Source organism: Mustelus asterias, chromosome 16 (assembly GCF_964213995.1).
Source record: "Mustelus asterias chromosome 16, sMusAst1.hap1.1, whole genome shotgun sequence".
In the NCBI taxonomy this organism is placed as follows: domain Eukaryota; kingdom Metazoa; phylum Chordata; class Chondrichthyes; order Carcharhiniformes; family Triakidae; genus Mustelus; species Mustelus asterias.
Genome location: NC_135816.1, coordinates 68,932,975 through 68,946,975, shown reverse-complemented (window position 1 = coordinate 68,946,975; position 14,001 = coordinate 68,932,975). Strand labels below are relative to the sequence as shown.

The window sequence follows — 14,001 nt, the reverse complement described above, 5'->3', positions numbered from 1 at the left end:
TACAAAGTTGTGGATGCTCCACCATTGCATATATTTAAGACTAAGATAGACAGAATTTTGATCTCTTGTAGAATGAAGGGATATGGGCGCGGGCAAGAAAGTATAGTTGAAACCCAAGATTAGCCATGACCATATCGAACGGTGGAGCAGTCTCAATGAGCTATATGGCCCACTCCTGCTCCTACCTTAAGATAGGGAAACTGTGTAAATGGAATGACAGAGCTACAATTAATGTTCACTTGATTGATTCCAAGAGTGAGAGCATTGTCTTACAGCAAGAGATTGTGTTTCCTTTGCCAGTTTCCTTTATAACTGTGTGTCACACTGAAGAGTCTTGGAACGGTTTGTTTACATAATCACCTCTACCACATCAATCAAAACATAAGGAATGCAATCAGGACAATGCCATCAACCACTTGAGCCTGCTCCTCCTTCCAATATGATCACAACACTTTGAGAGGAATAATTCCTCCTCATCTCTGTTTTAAATCTGCTATCCCTTAGCCTAAATTTATGACCTCTTGTTCTAGATTGCCCCACAAGAGGAAACATCCTCTCTATATTTACTTTGTCAATCCCTTTTATCATCTTATATACCTCAAATAGATTTCCTCTCATTCTTCTAAACTCTGGAGAGTGTAGGCCTAAACTGTTCAAACTCTCTTCATAAGACAAACCGCTCATCTTTGGAATCAATCCAATGAACCTCCTCTGGCAGAACTGATCGTGTGCCTGCAGTGTAGCGGGATCTTTCTCTTTATTCCACTTACAGGCCGGTATTTGGGGGTCTGCCGATAGCTGCAAGTGTCTCTCTCTTACAGGCCTTGAAATTTAAAGGCCGGGGAATGCTGCACTGGGGCAACTCCGCAGGAGAGAGAGCGCTGAACCAGGCTCACCGTTTATACCTGACCGGTAACCTGATACTTATATCATACAGCCATCCTAAAACCGCCACCAAGGCCTGAGTGGTTCTCTCCCTTGTTGGTGGGACAATGGCCACCCAGCACCCACTCCACTCGAGTAGGTCCCCAAGAGAGGGAACAGAGAGACTCTGTCCTTTTTATCTCCTGACCAGCAGTCTCCCTTGAGTGAGCGGGTTCAAATCGCTCAGATCACCCTCACTTCTAGACTCCGGATTTATGGTAAGGGATATTGAAACTGTGACCTCGTCAGAGTGCGCTGATGAGAGGACAAGAGGCAAGACAAACTCCAAACGAGTTTCAAAACTTACACTGATTTATTTAACAATAAAATCAACCTCTCCAATACCCCACCACACAGGAATAAAACTTATACTTTATACTATCACTATGGGAGAAATGCTAACGGGTACAACGTAAAATCTTATTTTACACAGTTCACAACAAGATTACTAAACTTTAAAATTACAATACACCACCCCTCCCCTTGCCTCAACCTCTATCCTATCCTCGGGAGCTTCACAAGGTTGGCTGGGATACTCACAATTCTAAAAGGGGTTCCTTTGTGGTGGGCTCGAATGTCTCAGTGCAGGGTCGAAACTGGGCTGCTGTTGGTCTTCACCTCTGCACATCAGCTTGCGATTCTGGAAGAGAGCTCCGTCCTGCTTGTCTGTCTCCCTTGATCTTAACTTCAGCCTAATTTAACAACCAACTTCCCTGCCCCCGTAGGTGATTTCCAAGGACAATGGGCTTCCGATCACCGGCAGTCTCGGTTTAATTTATTCAAGTCCAAACACAAAAGGCTGGAACTGCCTTGACCCCCGTGGGTCGTTATTTTAATGTCTTCTTAGTGCTCCTCCAGAGCTTCCTGAACAGTATCCCATTAGTGGGATGGGTCTTCTTGTCTTCTGTGGATGGGCCGATTTCCATGGCCATTGTCTCCCTGCTGGTCTGTTTACTGTTCGTCTGCTGGTCTCCATCTCCCTTTGTCCTTCTGATGATTAGATCACTGGTGTGTCTGCCTTTCTGACCACTTGCATATTCAGGGGGCTCACACCTTTTCTTAGCACAGTCCACAGGCAGGTTTTGTTTGTCCTGCCGAGCCTTCTGGGAGGTTTTTATCAGCCAGCAGCCAGAGTTGGCCACTTTTAAACTGTCAGGTTTCTCCTGAGTCCTTTTAAAATATGGAGGATTTCCCTGAAACTTACAGCAGTTCTGCTTCATAGAATCATAGAATCCCTGGCAGAATAGCAGAAAGAGGCTATTCGGCCCATTGAGCCTGCACTGACAACAATCCCACCCATGCCCTATCCCAGTAATCCCACGTTTTTACCTTACTAAGCCCCCTGACACTAAGGGACAATTTAGCATGACCAATCAACCTAACCTGCACATGTTTAGATTGTGGGAGGAAACCCACGCAGACACGGGGAGAATGTGCAAACTCCACACACACAGTCACCCATGGCTGGAATTGAACCCAGATCCCTGGTGCTGTGAGGCAGCAATGCTAACCACTGTGCCACCGTGCTGCCAGAGCATAGCAGAGCATCCTTTCTGTCATGAACATCCCTTGGACAAGCAGAAAAATCCAGATCCAAGATCGAACCTGTGAAACCATTCTCACTGTCAAAACAAATTTCACTTTGCAGTGTCTTGAACTCTTCACCAAACTGAGCAAGAACTTTTAAATTCCAAAGCAGATACATTGATAAAGCAGATACAGCTGATACTCCAGTAAGTGTCTGTTGTGTTACCAGCATCAGGAATACTGTGGACACAATTTCTCATGTGCATCTAACAGTGGGATGTTTTTGACTACAGCCAATATCCATCTCCTAGACATTTTTGGAGAACTGTGAAAATTAAGATTGATAATTTTATATTACTCTACCTGCAAGCTGTGTAAATCATTTTGTTTGTAATTTTGTAATGTGCCACTAGGTGGCAAACATCACCTTTGTTCATTCTCATTGAAATTTTAAGACTGATTCTATCTAAATTAGCGTTAACCACAGTCATAATACGTCAGTGAAAAATAGATCACTTAAGGAGAATGATGTAAAGAAAGATAGCTTATAGACAGTGAGCATGAAAATCTGCCGTTCTTGAGTATTATATTCTTTATAAATAGTGTTTGATTGCTCTTCGACACTGTGACATCACATCTGCAGTAACTGTTCCTTTTACATTTGTATTTACTGTTGAAAACATTTTGCTTCGCAGCCTATGTATTGAGCACTGGTTGCTTCGCTGTGTTCTTGCTCTGTGTGTAGCCAAAAAACATGATCACCCCCTAGTAAGGATAGAGAACAAGCTTTGCTCTTGCTTACAACAGCTGAAAAAATTATTTTAAAATATGCAACTTCAAGAGTGCTGAATTCTTCGACCGAGCATTCATTCGTTGCATGAATTTATACATCGAAGTTTTTAAGGTAAAATATTGAACCATAATTCCTTCCTTTACATTCTTACCCAAACGCGTTTACATTTTAGGCTTCAGTTCATCCATGTAGGCTCAGTCTTCTTCTGAAACCCTATCCTCTTTACTCCAGAACCAAAAGAAAGAAACTTTTGCATTTATATAACACTTTTCATTATCTCATGTCATCCCAAATTGTCTTATGGCCAATGAAGTCCTTTCGGAGTGTAGTCCTAGTTTTATCGTAGAAAACAAAAAGCAGCCAATTTGTGCACAGCAAGCTCGCAGAAAGAGTAATGTGGTCATGACCAGATAATGTGCTTTAGTGATGTTGGTTGAGGTTAAATATTGTCCGGGACACTTTGTCCTTTTCTGAATGGCGCCAGGATATCTTTTTCATCCAGCTCGGAGGGAAGATAGGAATTTGCTTGAAACATCTCATGCATCAAACAGAATTGGATGTCAATGATCTCACCAAGTTAACAATGGACATTCACACTTTGTGCAGATGCCACTTCACATTTGATTAATGTGCAATAACAGGTGTAAGAAGTGAACAGCTTCATATCATATGAGTCATTCACCGCTTCCCTGCATATTAGGTTATGAGTGAAGGAACAATGGCAGGGGATTTGAACTAAGAGTCAGAGAGACTGTCACAGAGGCAAATACCTTACTCTTTCTCTGAAACCTCTCTCATCAAAGCTGAACTCTTTGTGGTTTAAAAACTCACTTATTGCTGTAAAGATAGAGTTCTTAAAGAAAGATTCCAAATCAATTTACAGAATTATTTTTCTAGTGGGAAACCCAGTACCAGTCGTTATTTTAGAAAGTGATCCTTCAGCAGTAAACAAGGATCCGGACAATCTGTGAATAATTGTTTTTTGTAATAACTCCACGGAGGCGAAAGTCCCGTCACCAAGTTACTTTATTTACACCATACACCTGTACACAGCCAGCTCTCCAATTGCTCACTGCTGAATGCAGGCTGGGGGTCTGACACACCTGCTTTAAATAGGGAGCAAGCAGGCTCCCTGATTTAACCATCAATTAAGACTCATCAGGTAGTTCATACTCTAGCAAGCCAACCTCATTAGCCTGGCTGAAGTCATCACATTTTTAATGTTACTTTTTACTTGCCCAAGTTTTAAGCTCTGATACTTCATTGATCATTGAATTTTGTATCTTTTATGCATGAATGGGGTGTGTGTGTGTGTCTGTGTGCATGTGTGTGTGTGTGTGTGTGTGTGTGGGCGCGCACGCTCATGCGCATGTGTGCGCGTGTGTATGTATGTGTTGTTTTTGCATTAATCGATAGTACATCTTAAACTTTTTTTGTTAATACTTTACCTGAATGACCTTTAGTAACAAAATTGCCCCTTCACTTGTTAACTTAAGGAACCTGGCTGGTTTATTTCTTACATTGAGTGACGCACAGGTAATATATATTTTAAAATTCAACCTTGCTCTAGCCAACCCAGGAGTGGGATAGCAATTGGAGTCAGTTCATTCTTCCTAATCTGGTGATAACAAGAAACAAATACAGCAAATTGGAGGGGGAGGGGGGTAATGTTAGAAAGATGGCGAGTGGGTTGCTGAGACGAAGTGGAAAAAGGGATTTGTTCACTGGATTGTAGATCAATCACGCATCTTTAAAAAGAAGATTGCAAAGTTGTTGAGTAAATCCATCCAGTTAAAAAAGAGACTACTTCTAGACTCAGGATGGCATGAACAATTAGAGGTTAGAAATGAACTAAAATTGAAGAAGAGGACATGTCGGTGTGTTAGAACTGATGAAAAAGGAGAATATATAAGTAAAGACAAGTAAATAAGTGAAGAGAGGGAAAATGAGGATATATGAAGGGAGTCTGCTGATCGTTCATTTCCTGAAATACCTCCTCCAAGCCTGGTAGACCCTTCAGCAAATTTAGATTTATTTTACATATTCAGCAACACTCAGACAGGTACTTCCTCATACAGAGTATAAGTCCAGAGTGCCAGTAACCCTGACACTCCACATAATGTACACATGCAGGGCTCCCTGATTGGACAAACCATTTCTGCCTTAATCAGAGAGCTAGTATTCTAAGAGGTCCACATTGTGGGCCTCGTTAAAATCTTTACGTCCCTCCCCCTCTGGGACCAAGGAACACCAGCAGTTTGTTCCTGTTGTGAGCTTCTTGAGATGTTTAAGCATTGGGTTCAGTTCCTCAAGCTCTGCGTCCGATATAGGCGAGGTGTAGTGAACCGGTGCTCATCTCTTTTGTCCAGCGCACTTTCTTCAGGTAGTGAGGGAATAGACTGGGCTACGTCCGCTATGTCCATTTTGGACTCAGAGGTTCCAATAACTGGAGATGGAGAGTGGGAACTGGCGGCTCTCAAAAGTCTTTCTACGGCTTCCGACATGCTGGCATGGTTTGTTCCGAAAGGCCTGAGAATTTAAGGCTTTTGAACGGTCCAGGTGTTTCCTTAGGATGGCATCCCCCATGCGGGGGTGGAGGGAGTGCATAAAGTGACTTAAAAATAAACGTGGGGATTTCAAAACTCGGACCGGAGTGAGAGTGAACTTGCAGATTAGCATCCATCTAAGCTGGAATGACAAAGAGTTGAAAACAGTCTTTTGCACATTATTCTGAGACTGTGTTTCAAAAGCTTCATAGCGTGACTTACTTCTGTTTGTTTGGTGCATTTCATGTCTTTGATGACAGGGAGGGAGGTGCCTGGATAATATATTTATCCAGAGTTGCCTGTGGACTGAACTCACAGAATTCAACACACCACAAGCTGCAACTATCCGTGAATCAATTTCCCAAACTGTTGGTTTATTCTTCTTGTCTGGTAAGTCGCTTAATTCCGTCAAACACAAGTTAACATTTTTTAAATTTAAATTTAACACAACTTGCTTTCTAATCTTACCGTGCATATAAAGGGTTTCTCACCATCGCTGCTGAAGAAAGAACTTGTTTTATTCAGTGATGCTCGCAATCAAGGCAGTCACAGTAGTGTAAGAAATGGGGCATGAAGTTTATATACAGCAATTTGATTTGATTGGATTTGATTTGATTTATTATTGTCACATGTATTAATATACAGTGAAAAGTATTGTTTCTTATGCGCTATACAGACAAAGCATACCATTCATAGAGAAGGAAATAAGAGAGTGCAGAATGTAGTATTATAGTCATAGCTAGGGTGTAGAGAAAGATCAACTTAATGCAAGGTAAGTCCATTTCAAAAGTCTGACAGCAGCAGGGAAGAAACTGTTCTTGAGTCGGTTGGTACGTGACCTCAGACTTTTGCATCTTTTTCCTGAAGGAAGAAGGTGGAAGAGAGAATGTCCGGGGTGCCTGGGGTCCTTAATTATGCTGGCTGCTTTGCTGAGGCAGCGGGACATGTAGACAGAGTCAATGGATGGGAGGCTGCTTTGCATGATGAATTGGGCTACATTCGCGACCTTTTGTAGTTCCTTGCGGTCTTGGGCAGAGCAGGAGCCATATCAACCAGAAAGAATGCTTTCTATGGTGCATCTGTAAAATCTGTAAAAGAATGTCCCACGGTCAGCAATGGGAAATAGGCTGTAGATAAACTGGTTTGGTGATGTTGGTTGAGAGATAACTGCTGACCAGGAAAATATCTTCCCTCTTTGGAGTCATCTGGGTGCAGTCAAAACCAGAAAGGGGAGATGGGCAACCAGAGTGATCTATCTCCTCACCACTGGCAATCTGCAGCACCCCTGTGCCGCCCCGACCCATGCCTCCACCCCACAGCTGCCACTTCATACATGATTCAGACTGAACACCAGTTCAACACTGACAACATGACACTCTTTGCAGGGCGTACTGCTGCAATACATGCCTTGATGTTTAATTTATTTAATCTGTCAATACTTGCAGTTAATCACCCAGATTCTGTGGAATACAGGGAATTTCTCAGCGTTCCCTTGTTAATTAGGCTTTCCCTCTCACCTCTCACCTCTCAGCTTGAAAACTGTTTCTATCACAAGTTACCTGAAATGTAAGTGGATAATGATGCGATGTGGGCACGGGGGTTCTGGAACCTTGGTAAGTGACGGGACAGATAGTCTATTGCCTTAACTGATGAAATTTAAATATCAAAAAAGAAATCGACATCAACAGCAAAAGACATCGCAGTGAATTTTACAACTCTTTCCGCTGGTGGGATTTTCCAGTCCCGCCAATGGCAATCCTGTACAGCAGGTTCCCCGGTGGCAAGGCTGTTGACCAACACAAAAGACTGTAGACATCAGCAGGACTGGAAGACCCCACCACTGACCAATGGTGGGTTGCCTCAGCTGCCGGAAAACACAGGGTGGGTGGGGCAAAAATCCCATCCAAGTGATTTAGAGTCCAGTCGGAAACAGAATGAGAAAATAAAAGAGACAGGAAGATTAGATTAATAGAGAAAGAAAAACGAGACCTAAAATTAAAGTAAGAAACAGGAATACATTTTGTGTGCAGCAATTTGTTGAATCTCAGGAGTTGAGAGTGAGCTATCGTTTTTGTGCGGATAAAGGGGGAGCAACTTGTGGTGATTCATAACCCACAGAGTATCTCTTCCTCACCACAGGTTGCTGTATGGTTTACATACAAGTACCAGCATATTATAGTGCCGCCCTTGTTTTGCCAGCAAGTTCAGGCCCAATAATTAATAAATGGCCAGTGTAATTATTGGATACCACTGTTCAAATTAGAGAGCAAGACTCTTTCAGACTGACTACATCTGGTTTTTTTGGGGGCTTTTTCAAGCTTGTGTTTAGATGATGTTTGACTAATAAATACTTTGCTTCGGTTAAAAACCAGATGTAGGCGTTTACAAGTCCTTGAATGGACTAGGACAAGCTAAGATCGCGTACAGTTTGAGAGAGGAAGTTTCTCCCACTGCACTGCTATGTGAGGTCAGAAACCAGAGTCCAGTGTTTGATGGACATGATAGACCTTGTTTCTCATGAAGAGTGTAGCCTGGCTCAGTTATTTACTTAAAACTGTTTATTTTATACTATGTACAAGGTGTGTTACAATATATAAAAGGTGGATTACTGCGCGGGCACATCCCCTGTCTGCTGTACACAGTCTTTGACATCTGATTGCTGATGTCTCAAATATATCAGCTGTTTTTCCAGCTGTTCCCGGTGAGGGGATCTTCCGGTTCTGCCGACTATGATACCTGCCATGGGTTCCCCAATGGCAGAGGATCCAAACAATGGGAAAACCCATTGACAGTTGCAAATGGCGGGCCACCTCCATCACTGCATAGCATACAGCAAGAGGGTGGAAAATTCTGCCCATAATCGACACTCATTAGCATCTCTATTGTTTTAACTATAGGCGGGATTTTATGGCCTCACTCAAATGAGACCAGGGCTTCCCGCCCAAGGTCAACAGACATTCCCATTGTCCACCCCCCGCTCGCTCCAATTCCATGGCGGGCGAGGCTGTAGAATTCCGGTGTACACCTCCCCACAAGTATACTATCTGCTTTTTTGAGAACAGTGTCAACTATATCAAAACTACGTACATCACATTTACTTTCAACTATTTACACATGTTCAGGAACACCAATTGCGTGTGAAGCAAAAAGGTCATTTTAAGGGATTAGTGACTGGAGGATGAATGCAGGCCGGGGTGACTGGAATAGTATTAATTCAGGGTTGTACGTCAGGTTGGATAATTTCCAAGATCGCTGATCATGTCACAAGTCATTTGATCACATGACAGTTAAGTGCACGGAGTCTGATCACATGGCACTTGCCCACAATTTGCAAAGGTTGTTTGCATTTACCTCATCAAGCCTGCCCTCCCTATGTTTATGTATCTTTGCTCACAGTTCTCGCTACCTTGTGGAAGGTTTTGATAATCGGGAGGCGACCCCCCCGTAAGAGGAAAGTTAAGTAGACAGCCAAATGGAAACCACAATCCCTAATTTGCCCCCAGGTTTCTGGCAGTCATGCCCAAGGGTTACAGTTTCCAGTCTGTCAGACTCCTCAACAATTCAGGAGGGTCAGCAACCCAACTGAAGGGGCAACTAACCTGTCAACTGTCTAATAACAAACACAAACTAGTAATCATGTCAAGAGAGAGAAAAATGGTTTGCACCTTTGGTTCAATGTGTTGAAGAGAAGATACAAATCTTCTAAAGAAAGGGTATAAAAAAAACAACAGAATTCCTGTCATTGATGTCATTGGGGCAAAGGTTGAATGCTGCTACCAACTGAAATGAAATGCACATTCAATATAATTAGAAAAAATTGAAACTTGAGATTGGTAACCAAGGGAATGCTAACTAGGAGTATTGTGACTGGAGGAGCGGTGATGGAGGAGGGGTGCTGAGAGGGATGAAGGGTGAATGAGGAGGGGCGAAGGGTGATGGGTGATGTGGAGGGGTGATGGGGAGGAGTGATGGAGAGGGATCTTGATAATGGGGATAGGTGATGAGGGAGAGGGGCAGGAGAGTAGTGCTGGCATTGTGGTAACTAAGAGTATTATGGACTCGTAACTAAGGCTATTATGGACTGGGGGTAGTGCATGAGAAAATGAATTAAGATGAGGGGATTGGTGACTGGAGGCATGTTGACTGACAAAGTGCTTGTGGGGTGAGACAGCTGGGGGTGTATGATTGGAGAAAGTTGATCCCCAGTGGCAGAGACTGTTGACTTGGGGAGTGGTAAAACTTGGAATTTGCTTAGATAGTTTGAGGCAGTGAATTGCAGCAGAGAATGGTGAGTGAGTGTTATAGAATATAGACATAGAACATTACAGCGCAGTACAGGCCCTTCGGCCCTCGATGTTGCGCCGACCAGTGAAACCAATCTAAAGCCCATCTAACCTACACTATTCAAATATCATCCATATGTTTATCCAATAATCATTTGAATGGTTCTTTTTCCCTTGGGACGGTAACTCATCTCATAAACTGATGCTTCAATGAATGTCAAGTCTTTTAAAACAAAGGCAGTGATAAAGGAGGGAGGATATCAGACGAGGTGCAGATCAGCAGTGGTAGTATAAATTCCATCCATTGGTAGGTTAATGGAAGAATATAAATGCTTAAAGTCAGAGCCAGTAGGTGCATTGAGTCCCAGTTGAGATGAAGGCAGACTGCAGCTCACAGAGCTGAACAACAGAGAGAAACTGGGTGTGAGAAACCTGAGGATATACGCCATGCTGGAGCCGAAGAGCACAGGAACAGCAGTAGGCCATTCAGCTTCTTGTGCCTGTTCTACCATTTAATTAAACATTGGCTGATCTTCACTTTGACTCCATTTAATAGCCTTTGCTCCATCTCTCTTAATACATTTACGAAACAAAAATTGAAATATCTCTGCCTTGAAAGGTTTGATTGTCACCCAATATCTATTGCCCTTTGGGAGAGAGAATTCCAGATTGCTACTAACTTTCTTGTGAAAAATGCTTCTTGATTTCATTGCTGAATTACAAATGTTAATTATAAGATTATGTCTCAATATTAGAACCATAGAGTCCCTACAGTGCAGAAGGAGGCCATTCAGCCCATTGAGTCTGCACCGACTCTCTGGAAGAGCATCTTACGCAGATCCAACCCCCCACACCCCCACCCTATCCCTGTAACCCTGAACATTTACCATTGCCAATCCACCTAACCTACATATCTTGACACACCAAGGGGCAGCTTTAGCATGGCCAATCCACCTAACTTGCGTATCTTTGGACTATTAGAGGAAACCAGAGCACCCAGAGGAAACCCACGCAGACACAGGAAGAACGTGCAAACTCCACACAGACAGTCACCCAAGGCCAGAATTGAACCCAGGTCCCTGGTGCTGTGAGGCAGCAGTGCTAACCACTGTTATGAATGAATATTGGCTTGTCACTTGTTGCAAATCCAGTGCGGCCTGTTCCCTTGTCGCTTCTAAAACACATTGTTGCAGAAACCTCTCCTGGACAAACTCTAGTAAAACTGATCCTATACAATTAAATATTGAGACAAATATGGTGCAGTGTTGAGATTTTAGATGCTTTTCTGTTCTGAGTCCTAGGCTCAGGAAGAGAGAAATGGGGAAGAGGACTCTGAATAGATCAGAACCTCATTGGAATGAATGAGCAAAGTAAACCAGATATTTGCCAATTTAATATTGGATCAATAATATTCCTGTTAAATTCTCCTACAGGCCTACAAATCATTTCTATTGAAAATGGGCTACTGTGGATTGAGGAACGGAGTGCAGATTGCATGTGTTCTGGGTGTTATCATCAGTCTCTCTTCCCCTGTCACTTATGGAGCTAAGATTTTGGTCGTACCTATTGATGGAAGCCATTGGATCAACATGAAGATTCTAATTGAAGAACTGAGATGCCATGGTCACAACATTACTACGCTTTATTCGTCAAAGGCTTGGTACATCAAAGAGAGTCCTGATCTCTATCAATCAATCACTGTCCAATTGCAGGGTGGAACTACCAATTTTGATGATTCAAGCGGAATACAACATTTTCTTCATAAGTTGCTGACAGCCTTAAGACGTGGCCTTACGCCATGGGCTTTTATTCAGATCCAGTATCAGATGGTATCCTTCCTGCGTGCATGGCATCTTTGGGCTGGAGAGTTCATTACTAGAATTTTTGAAGATGAGGAATTGTTGAAAAAGCTCGAGGAAGCAAACTTTGACTTAGTACTCACGGATCCCGCTCTTGGTATCGGTTCAATGCTTGCCTATTATTTGCGAGCTCCTTTGGTTTACAATGTTCGATGGATCACCAGAGGAGAGGCTCATTTCCTCTTTGCCCCATCACCGCTCTCCTATGTCCCTCTACGAGGGTCACATCTGACGGACAAGATGAGCTTTCTCCAAAGAATTCAAAATGTTTTACAGCATCTCCTTGAGCTATTCATTTCTGAGTTTTTTATTCACCCTATATACAATGAAGCCTGCAGGCGTTATCTAGGCACAGACATAGACATCAAGACTATTCTTCTCCAGGCAGATGTGTGGCTGATGAGAGTAGATTTTGTATTTGAATTCCCAAGGCCAACCATGCCAAACATTGTGTACATTGGAGGTTTCCAATGTAAATCACCAAAACCTTTGCCTGTGGGGCTTGAGGAGTTTGTGCAGACCTCAGGGAAGTATGGGATTATCGTCATGTCTCTAGGGAGCCTCGTCAACTCTTTGCCAATGAACATTACAATGAAAATAGCGGAGGCCTTTGCTCAGGTACCTCAGAAAGTAATTTGGAGACACAATGGAGAGATTCCTCCCAATATAGCCAATAACACACTACTAGTAAAATGGATCCCTCAGAATGATCTGCTGGGACATCCTAAGACACAAGCCTTTGTTGCGCATGGTGGGACAAATGGAATTTATGAAGCCATCTACCATGGGGTGCCAGTCGTTGGTCTCCCTCTGTTTTACGACCAGTTTGACAACTTAATTAGGCTTAAAGTCCGAGGAGCGGCCAAAATGGTTGACGCCGCGACCATGCAGTCAGCGGATCTACTGCAGGCACTCAATGAAGTCATAAATAACACATCCTATCGGGCTAACATGCGGCAGCTGTCTGCTCTCCACAGAGACCAACTGGAGTCTCCAATGCAGAGAGCTGTTTTCTGGATTGAGTACGTGGCACGGCACAGAGGGGCAGCCCATTTACGCTCTGAATTTTACCACCTCCCCTGGTACGCTTACTATTGCGTAGACGTGGTTGCCTTGCTCCTGTCTGTGTTTCTAATTGCTGCAATGCTGATCGTTTTAATCTTGAAGAGATTTTGTAACATCACGGGGAAGAAGAAACAAAAAATTCAGTAGGATCCACCCAACTGATATAATTATTACTTTGAATTTCACACAGAAATTTATATCCCTGTATTAGTGCTCCTCAATGTCTTTAATAATGCCAATTAGTATAATGATTGCTTGGCAATGTATTAAGTGAGTGATCTGTCACAGGCAAAAGTAACATTTTGTGTGTGGGCACTGAGAAGCACATTATGTATTGAGTGGAAGGGAACAACAGCCTGCATTCTAATTACTGTTTTGGAATAATCCAATGAATCACAGAATCATACAGCACAAAGGAATACCATTTGGTCCATCACACCTGTACTGACTATCCCACTATCACATTCTTCCCATAATGCTGCAAACCCTTTCTTTCTAAGTATATATCCAATTCTCTTTTGAAAGCTACCACTGTATTTGTTTCCCCCACCCTATCAGATACCATAACAACTCACTGCATCACCCTGCTTACTTTTACCCCCTGCTCCAAAGCCTTAATATTTCCCTTACAACAAAGGCAACTTTCCCACCATGCCTCCCCCCCCCCCCACCCCTCCCTTTAATAGTTTAAAGCCAAAATGATGAAGTAGGTAATGGTGAGATGGGTAAGAGTTGCAGAATGTGAGAAAGGAATCAGGAAAGGTGGGAGAGCAGGAGTCTCTTTTTCAGAGATTTGTGTTGTTACACATTATCAGGGCGGGATTTTCCGTCCACCACCATGGTGTGTTTTGCGGAGGTGGAGGAGGCCCACAATTAGCCTGCAATGCGATTTTTTGCTCCTGTCACTGTCAAAGGGGTTTCCCATTATATGCACTCCCTGCTGCTGAGAAACCCACTACCAGGATTCACTGTCAATGAGACCTGAAGATCCCGCTGGTGGAAAC

General features: G+C 43.1%; 1 pseudogene; it reads left to right on the top strand.

Moving 5' to 3' along the window:
* Nucleotides 1–3,175: 3,175 nt before the first annotated feature.
* LOC144505520 (UDP-glucuronosyltransferase 2A2 pseudogene) lies at nt 3,176–13,144 on the top strand (annotated as a pseudogene).
* Nucleotides 13,145–14,001: the final 857 nt, after the last annotated feature.